Genomic DNA, 9,905 nt, shown 5'->3' with positions numbered 1-9,905 from the left:
TATAAAGTTTATATTTTATATATTAATATTATTGTTAATAATAATAATAATAATAATAATAATAAAAACATTTTTTATATAGGAGTTTTGAATGCTGAAATACTATTAACACATACAATAATAATAATAATAATAATAATAATAATATTAATAATAAAAGAATATTTTATATAGGTGTTTTGAATACTGAAATACTATTAACGCATATAATAATAATAATAATAATAATAATAATAACAATAACAATAATAATAGTAATATATATTTTATATAGGAGTTTTGAATGCTGAAATACTATTAACACATACAATAATAATAATAATAATAATAATAATAATAATAATAATAATAATAATACAATATTTTATATAGGAGTTTTGAATGCTGAAATACTATTAACACATGTAATAATAATAATAATAATAAAACATTATATAGGAGTTTTGAATGCTGAAATACTATTACCACATACAATAATAATAATAATAATAATAATAATAATAATAAAATATTTTATATAGGAGTTTTGAGTGCTGAAATACTATTAACACATACAATAATAATAATAATAATAATAATAATAATAATATTTATATTTTTAATTTATTTATTTTTTGTTGCTTATTACGTCATAGCAACAAATAAAACGTCACCTGGAAAACGGTAGAATAAAATAAATAAATAAACTGCTCTTAAAATGTAATATCTATCTGTATTACGTCATAGTAACAAATAAAACGTCACCTGGAAAAGAGTAAAAAATAAATAAAAAAAGAAACTGCGCTATAAATTTAAAATCTATCTATATTACGTCATAGCAACAAATAAAACATCACCTGGAAAAGAGTAAAAGAAAAAAAAAAGAAACTGCTCTATAAATTGAATATATACAATAACCAAGTTAAATTAGAGCTGCAACTCCACCGTGAGATACTATGCACAGTCAGACCCTAAATTAAATCAATTTAATTGATTTAACCTGCAAAAGAGTATTCAGGTAGCATGGTTGGGTTCACGTTGTGTTACATGACATGTGATAACATGTGTTGTGCTAAGGCAGCCCATTCATTTGTATGGACGCTCTACCAAAACAAAAAAAGTGCATGTTATTTAAGGCAGCCAGGGCCTTAGGTGTTCAGGCGCCCTGTGCGAGCTAATCCTGTGGCGCCCCCCCATCTTCACCCCTTGCCCCCTGGTCACCTAAATTGCCTTACCTTCCAGTGGACGGTGCGGCTTTGCATTTAAAAATGGCGCCGCCCGGCGCTGAGACGCCACTGCGCATGCGCCGTCTGCCCGAGTATAGCCGAGCGTTTTCTGGCTTTCCCGTGCAGCGGCGGCGCATGTGTAGTGTGCCTTTCGGGGCCGGAAGCAGCCATTTTTTTCATGTGCCGCAACCGATGCGTTGCTCTTCACCCAGTCCCAGGGCAGGGGGGCCTGGCAGCACGTAGGGAGACCTGGCAGCGCCTGCTGCTGTGACTCATAGGAGTCGGACTCCTGTGATGATCATGTGAGTAACTGACTGCGACTCACATTCTGCAAGCTGCGATGGCCGCACGGCGCCCCTGTTGCCCATGGCGCCCTGTGCGGCCGCACAGCTCGCACACCCCAAAGGCCGGCCCTGAAGGCAGCGCACCATGGCAGGCGGTAGAATATTACCTGCTAAACTGCAGGTGCATTAAAGTACCATTTAGAATGAATGACTCACCACCCCAACATACAACATGCATGCAGGTTGTAGTAACCCACAAGTCAGAACCCAGACTTAGGTTTTAAGTCTGTAAAAAAAATATATATAGATATGGATCTATATATATATATATATATATATATATATATATATATATATATATTTTTTTTTTTAAGGATGGGAACTGCCTTTGTGAATGTTTAAAATGCTGACACTTCTCAAAATGTCCAACAATGTGTAAAGGGGACTTCAGCACTCCAGACATACACAACATATAGTAAATAGTAAATGCTGAATAACGGACCGTACTCCCTCCTGATAAGCAATCAGATTTTAAGCTTTATCTCCTATAGTTTGTAAATAGAGATTTTTCCAGGATTCAAAACGTGTATAAATTATAGTAAAAAAACAAACAAACAAAAAATAATAATAATTAAAAAAAAATAGACTGTTTTGTGTACACAATCTCATACAATCAAGGGTACCAGCAGATACCAGGGTCCTGAAGAAGCGTATCTCTTAAACAAAATGCGTTGACCATCTGTGGTTTATTTTATACATATATATATCTATATATACAATAAATTAAAACAAACAAGAAGTGGCTTTTATGTGCATTGTTTATATTATACATACTGGGCCGGATTCAGATACAATGGCGTATCTGTCTGGCCGGCATAACGTATCTCCGATACGTTACGCCGCTCTACATTTGGGCGCGAGTTCTTTATTCAGAAAGAACTTAGCATCTCACTCCTCACACTGTCAGCATGAGGAGGGGAAAGAGAGCCAATAGCTGGCTTCTGTTACAGAGACATCGGTCCCAACAGTGCCCACAAGTCTGGCTGATCAGTGACCACCAGTACTGCCAATCATTGGCATCTATCAGTGCCACCTATCAATGCCCAGTGCCAGTGTCACCTACCAGTGCCATCTATTAGTACCTGTCAGTGCTGTCAATCAGTGCCCACCAATGCTGTCAATCAGAGCCACCTATCAATGCCTAGTGCCAGTGCCACCTATCAGTGCCCATCAGTGCCATCTATCAGTGCCCATCAGTTTCACCTATCAATGTCTAGTGCCAGTGCCATATTTTAGTGCCCATCAGTGCTGCCAATTAGTGCCCACCAATGCTGTCAATCAGTGCCATCTATCAGTGCCCATCAGTGCCACTTATCAATGCCTAGTGCCAGTGTCACCTATCAGTGCCATCTATCAGTGCCATCTATCAGTGCCTATCAGTTCCACCTATCAGTGCCAGTGTCATATTTCAGTTCCCATCAGTTCTGCCAATCAGTGTCCATTAGTGCTGCCAATCAGAGCCCACCAATGCTGTCAATCAGTGCCATCCATCAGTGCCACCTATCAATGCCTAGTGCCAGTGCCGCCAATCAGTGCCCATCAGCGCTGCTAATCAGTGCCCATCAGTGTCATCTATTAGTGCCTATAAATGCCTCCTCATCAGCGCACATCACTGAAGGAGAAAAATTACCTGTTTACAAAATTGTATAACAAACTATGAATTTTTATTTATTTGTCTTCAAATTTTTCAGTCTTTATAGTTTAATTAGCAAGAAATAAAAACCCCAGTGGTGATGAAATGCCACCAAAGGAAAGCTCTATTTGTGAGAAAAATGTCATGTGGGTACAGTGTTGTATGACTGCGCAATTGTCATTCAAAGTGTGACAGCGCTGAAAGCTGAAAATTGGCTTGGGCAGGAAGAGGGTGAAAGTGCGCAGTAGGCAAGTGGTTAAACCAGTGTTTCTCAACTCCAGTCCTCAAGGCGCCCCAACAGGCCAGGTTTTCAGGATTTCCCTCAGATGAAACAGCTGTGGTAATTACTAAGGCAGTGAAACTGATCAAACCACAAAATAATAGAAAGCCTGGAAGCCTGACCTGTTGGGGCGCCTTGAGGACTGGAGTAGAGAAAAACTGGGTTACCCACTTAAGGACCGCCGCACGATGATATACGTCGACAAAATGGCACGGCTGGCTAGGCACAAGGGCGTACATGTACGTCCCCTTTAAGAACCCAGCCGTGGGTCGCGAGCGTGGCGCCGGCGGCACGTTCGCGACCTGGTCCGAAGCTCCGTGACCGTGCCCGGGGGACCCGATTGCCGCCGGTATCGGGTCACAGGAACTGAAGAACGGGGAGAGGTGAGTGCAAACAAACCTTCCCCGTTCTTCTCTGTGGCAGTGGCACTGATCGTCTGTTCCCTGATATAGGGAACGACGATCAGTGACGTCACACATCCAGCTCCGCCCCCCCTACAGTAAGAATCACTCCCTTAGGGCACAATTAACCCTTTAGCGCCCCCTAGTGGTTAACCCCTTCATTGTCATTTTCACAGTAATCAGTGCATTTTTAATCTCGCTTTTCGCTGTGAAAATGACAATGGTCCCAAAAATGTGTCAAAAGTGTCTGCCATAATGTCGCAGTCACGAATAAAAAATCACTGATCGCCGCCATTAGTAGTAAAAAAAAAATTAATAAAAATGCCATAAAACTATCCCATATTTTGTAAACGCTCGAAATTTTGCGCAAACCAATCGATAAACGCTTATTGCGATTTTTTATTTTTTTTTTACCAAAAATATGTAGAGGAATGCGTATCGGCCTAAACTGAGGAAATAAAATGTTTTTTTAGATATTTTTGGGGGATATTTATTATAGCAAAAAGTAAAAAATATTGAATTTCTTTCAAAATTGTCGCTCTATTTTTGTTTATAGAGCAAAAAATAAAAAATGCAGAGGTGATCAAATACCACCAAAAGAAAGCTCTATTTGTGAGGGGGAAAAGCATAAACATTTCATTTGGGTACAGTGTTGTATGACCGCGCAATTGTCATTCTATTAGTGTTCTATGACACTAATCTTATGAGCGTAGCAGGTAGATGCCCCCTATGATCCCGCGTTGGGATCAATGGCCGGTACCAATGTTGGCCCCTTTCTTGGAAATAAGATAAACAGAATCATATAATTAGTAACAGTGATGGAAAAGAGAACAGCACGGCTTATTTTACATATACCCCCCCTTCCCCTCCCTTGGGGGGCCTCTTTATTAATAGTGCCTTTTGTCGGCCCTATTTGAGTGCTACATTGTTCTTCAGTTTATAAATGTTGGAATGATGGAGGGGCTGGATTAGTTTGACATGCCAAGAAACATCCAATGTGAGTTGATTAGCAAAGCCGATCTCCAGTTTGCCCTTCAGTCCTGCACAGTTGTGCCGACTTCCCTGCTGGACTCTGATTTCACTGCACACTGTGAGCAGGGCCGCCATCAGGGGGCTACAGGCATAACACCTGTAAGGGGCCCGGATGGCAACCCCCCCCCCTTTTTTTTTGTAAGGGGCCCAGAGGTCCCCGGATGGCAACCCCCCCTTTTTTTTTGTAAGGGGCCTGAAGGTCCCCAGGGCCCTGGATGGCAACCTCCCATTTTTTTTTTTATAAAAAATAGTTTTGAATTTTTGTTTTATATATATATTTTTTTATTTCTTTTTTTATTTTTATTAAAGGGCCCAGAGGTCCCCAGGGGCCCAGATGGCAACCCCCTTTTTTGTAAGGGGCCTGAAGGTCCCCAGGGCCCTGGATGGCAACCTCCCATTTTTTTTATAAAAAATAGTTTAAATTTTTGTTTTATATATATTTTTTTTCTTTTTATTAACGGGCCCAGAGGTCCCCAGGGGCCCGGATGGAAACCCCCTTTTTTGTAAGGGGCCTGAAGGTCCCCAGGGCCCTGGATGGCAACCTCCCATTTTTTTTATAAAAAATAGTTTTTAATTTTTGTTTTATATATATATTTTTTTCTTTTTTCTTTTTATTAACGGGCCCAGAGGTCCCCAGGGGCCCGGATGGCAACCCCCTTTTTTGTAAGGGGCCTGAAGGTCCCCAGGGCCCTGGATGGCAACCTCCAATTTTTTTTTTATAAAAAATAGTTTTCAATTTTTGTTTTATATATATATATTTTTTCTTTTTATTTAAGGGCCCAGAGGTCCCCAGGGGCCCGGATGGCAACCCCCTTTTTTTGTAAGAGGCCTGGAGGTCCCCAGGGGCCTGGATGGCAAACCCCCCCCCCCCCCCCTTTTGTTTTTTTTATAAAAAAGAGTTTTTAAAAAAATTTTGTATATATTTTTTTATTTCTTTTTTCTTTTTATTAAAGGGCCCAGGATGGCAACCCCCCCCTTTTTTTATAATTTAAAAAAACTGATATATATTTTTTTGTTTTTATTAAAGGGCCCAGAGGTCCTCAGGTCCCCGGATGGCAACCCCCCCTTTTTGTTATATATCTTTTGATGGCTACCCCATGTAAGGGGCCCAGAGGTCCCCAGGGCAACCCCCCCCCCCCGTTTCTCAGTTCACGCCCCCCGCTTCTCAATTAGGGGGGTTGCTCAATTTGCGTCAGCCCCCCCGCTTCTCAATTTGAGGCAGCAACACCCCCCCTCCCCCGGTTCTCTGCTCCAGGGGGCCCATGCCTGAAGCTGTGTAAGGGGCCCCATGATTCCAGATGGCGGCCCTGACTGTGAGCGTCTCCCAATGTGCATTATCAGCAAGAAAGAGCCCGTTTCATTTTCTGGCTGGAGGACATTGAGCATCATCTATCTCCTTCTTCCCCAGCCTGATTGCCCCTGGCCCCACTCTTTCCGGTCATGGAGTCCTGGATGGCAACCTCCCATTTTTTTTTTTATAAAAAATAGTTTTGAATTTTTGTTTTATATATATATTTTTTTATTTCTTTTTTATTTTTATTAAAGGGCCCAGAGGTCCCCAGGGGCCCAGATGGCAACCCCCTTTTTTGTAAGGGGCCTGAAGGTCCCCAGGGCCCTGGATGGCAACCTCCCATTTTTTTTATAAAAAATAGTTTAAATTTTTGTTTTATATATATTTTTTTTCTTTTTATTAACGGGCCCAGAGGTCCCCAGGGGCCCGGATGGCAACCCCCTTTTTTGTAAGGGGCCTGAAGGTCCCCAGGGCCCTGGATGGCAACCTCCCATTTTTTTTATAAAAAATAGTTTTTAATTTTTGTTTTATATATATATTTTTTTCTTTTTTCTTTTTATTAACGGGCCCAGAGGTCCCCAGGGGCCCGGATGGCAACCCCCTTTTTTGTAAGGGGCCTGAAGGTCCCCAGGGCCCTGGATGGCAACCTCCAATTTTTTTTTTATAAAAAATAGTTTTCAATTTTTGTTTTATATATATATATTTTTTCTTTTTATTTAAGGGCCCAGAGGTCCCCAGGGGCCCGGATGGCAACCCCCTTTTTTTGTAAGAGGCCTGGAGGTCCCCAGGGGCCTGGATGGCAAACCCCCCCCCCCCCTTTTGTTTTTTTTATAAAAAAGAGTTTTTAAAACATTTTTGTATATATTTTTTTATTTTTTTTTTATTTTTATTAAAGGGCCCAGGATGGCAACCCCCCCTTTTTTTATAATTTAAAAAAACTGATATATATTTTTTTGTTTTTATTAAAGGGCCCAGAGGTCCTCAGGTCCCCGGATGGCAACCCCCCCCTTTTTGTTATTTTGTTATATATCTTTTGATGGCTACCCCATGTAAGGGGCCCAGAGGTCCCCAGGGCAACCCCCCCCCCCGTTTCTCAGTTCACGCCCCCCGCTTCTCAATTAGGGGGGTTGCTCAATTTGCGTCAGCCCCCCCGCTTCTCAATTTGAGGCAGCAACACCCCCCCTCCCCCGGTTCTCTGCTCCAGGGGGCCCATGCCTGAAGCTGTGTAAGGGGCCCCATGATTCCAGATGGCGGCCCTGACTGTGAGCGTCTCCCAATGTGCATTATCAGCAAGAAAGAGCCCGTTTCATTTTCTGGCTGGAGGACATCGTGCATCATCTATCTCCTTCTTCCCCAGCCTGATTGCCCCTGGCCCCACTCTTTCCGGTCATGGAGTCTAGACATGTGGGCATTACCATGCAAATGAGCCCTTCATAGGAACGCCCACTCCTCCAGACTGACATCCACCCACCAAGGTATTAACATTTGCATAATTCCTCCTATAAGCCGGTCCACTGCTTGCATCAGGACTGAAGACTCCTAAGAGGAGTACTGAGAGGCTGGGTGCTGTGATGTTTCAGAAAGCTAAGTACAGCACCCTGCCAGCCCCTCCAACCAGCCATGATCTGCTCATGCATTGCATAAAGAAGCACAGAAACCCATCACTCGATCTAAAATAATATATGTAATGAAAACGTCAATATTTAATTTAAAAGTGTGATTATCATCGCTTCTCGGCCTTTTGGCTAAGATCAAGAGTAGTATCTGTTCTTATCAGTTGCCAATAGGTGGTGCTATGCTGAATGTCCCCAGTACCCTGAGAGGGGGAACGGGATGGCAGTCGGCGGACGCTAACCTGTTGGCGTGGAGGTGAAAGCCTTCTGATCGGGACAGAGAGGCATGAGGTCGAAGCCAAGAGGCCGGGTCCCTGGCCTTTGGCCTGGATTTGGTGGTGTCTGCCCCAGTCAGTTGTTCGGGAGAGAACCCTTGCTCCTCCTTTTACCGGGAGGGGCGGGTAGTATTTCCCGAATGTAATTAGGTGGGAGAGTTGGAGGTTGTGGGTAGTAGCCTGCTTAGGTGGGCTCTCCCCGACCTCTTCTCCTACCTTCCCGGCTGGGAAGGGTGCTGCCGATCCGGACCGCGGGTCAGGGACCGTTGAAAAGCCTGTGGAGATAGTGCCCCTGGAGTGGCAGTCCAGGGGTGCCATACATTGCACAAATGTTTGAAAGGGGCACTCATCATGTGGCACCTTAGGTCACTGATCTCCACACACACTTTTTCACACCTGCCTCTAGGGCCGGGCCTTTTGGCTAGGGCCAGAGGATTTTTTGTTTCCTGGCCGGAGGGCCGGCCAACGTATTGCACGATGGTCACTTTCCACTCACCTCTCCCCACCGTCCTTCTCCCCCACTTTCTTTTTTATTTTCCCCTGTGTTTGTCACGTTTTTGTCTTTTTTTTGTTTGGTGCACTGCACTTTATGTGTGGCGAGTAGGGTGCTGGTCCTCGGACCCGCTCTGAAAGTCTTGGGAGTGGGTGGACAAGGCCTTCTGGCTTAGTTCGCCTGCTCTCATGGGGTCTCCCTTCGGGGGAGCCTCACCGAGGAGGGTTCTGTTCCGGCAGTCCCTCCGAGGATGTTGGGTCCTTGTGGCTTCGGCTGCTTGGACCAAGATGGGTCCATATGGCTTTGGCTGTATGGACCACAGAATACTCTTTTCCCTGCCAGGAGCCTAACGCCCCGGGGGATCAGAGTTTGGTCCTTTTCGAAGGACCATTTGACGATGCACCCGAAGGTTTTTTGTGTATCACTCTTTATGTGTGTGCACATTTTTTCCTGCACCGAGTGAAGTTTTTTGGTTGTGTTTTGCACGCCACAGGCTTTTCAATAGAAAAAGTGTCATTATCATGTAAGGCCCCTTTCACATGGGCAGACCGTTTAGGTTTTTAGGCGGACCTGAATGTATGCTCCATACAGGTCTATGGATCAACGGATGTCAGCAGTGACCAATGACCATGTCCGCTGACATCCGACCCGCTCCAATCCGCTAAAGTCTGACGGATGGAAACCCTATTTTCCATCCGTCTGGTGGATCGGATCAGATGAAAACGGACTCTACGGTCCGTCTACATCGGATCCCCCATTGGGGAGAGCGGAGCTCTGACAGGTCCATTCCTGCACAGTGTGCAGAATTGGAGCTGCCATCTGCCTGCTCAGCGGGGATCGACGGAGAGGTCCCTGCTGAGCAAAGCGGAGTCCATACACGGACACGTCCGTGTGAAAGAGCCCTTCGTGAGGAGGAGGGAAGAACCAGGGAAATATAAGCAGATTAATCTTCAGCTTTATTATTTCTTTAACTGAAAGACGGCTACAGCGCGGACCTGAATTGCTGGGAGGGCATCCCTGGACGTCCTCCCGTGTTCAAGCGGCCTGCGCACACCCTGTAGGGTGTGCACGGCGCACTCTGTGATCAGCTAGTCTATGAGACTGGCTGGATCACAGATCAGAGTAAGGGTTCGAACCCGATCCCATACCATGGCATCAGCTGTCAGCCAATGACAGCTGATCATGTGTGTAAATAGAGCCAGTAATAGGCTATTTTTTCTCCTCACACTGATAGCGTGAGGGGAAAAAAAAATTGGTGATCAGTGAGAAGAATGTTCCTTACATTGGTGATCAGTGGGAAGAATTCTCCTTACATTGGTGATCAGTGGGAAGAATGCT

General features: G+C 44.1%; 1 pseudogene; it reads left to right on the top strand.

Moving 5' to 3' along the window:
* Positions 1-7,911: 7,911 nt before the first annotated feature.
* Positions 7,912-8,046, top strand: LOC120925196 (annotated as a pseudogene).
* Positions 8,047-9,905: the final 1,859 nt, after the last annotated feature.

The sequence above is a fragment of the Rana temporaria genome, chromosome 1, assembly GCF_905171775.1.
Source record: "Rana temporaria chromosome 1, aRanTem1.1, whole genome shotgun sequence".
In the NCBI taxonomy this organism is placed as follows: domain Eukaryota; kingdom Metazoa; phylum Chordata; class Amphibia; order Anura; family Ranidae; genus Rana; species Rana temporaria.
The sequence above is the reverse complement of the archived record's forward strand: the minus strand, read 5'-3'. Positions and strand labels throughout refer to the sequence as shown.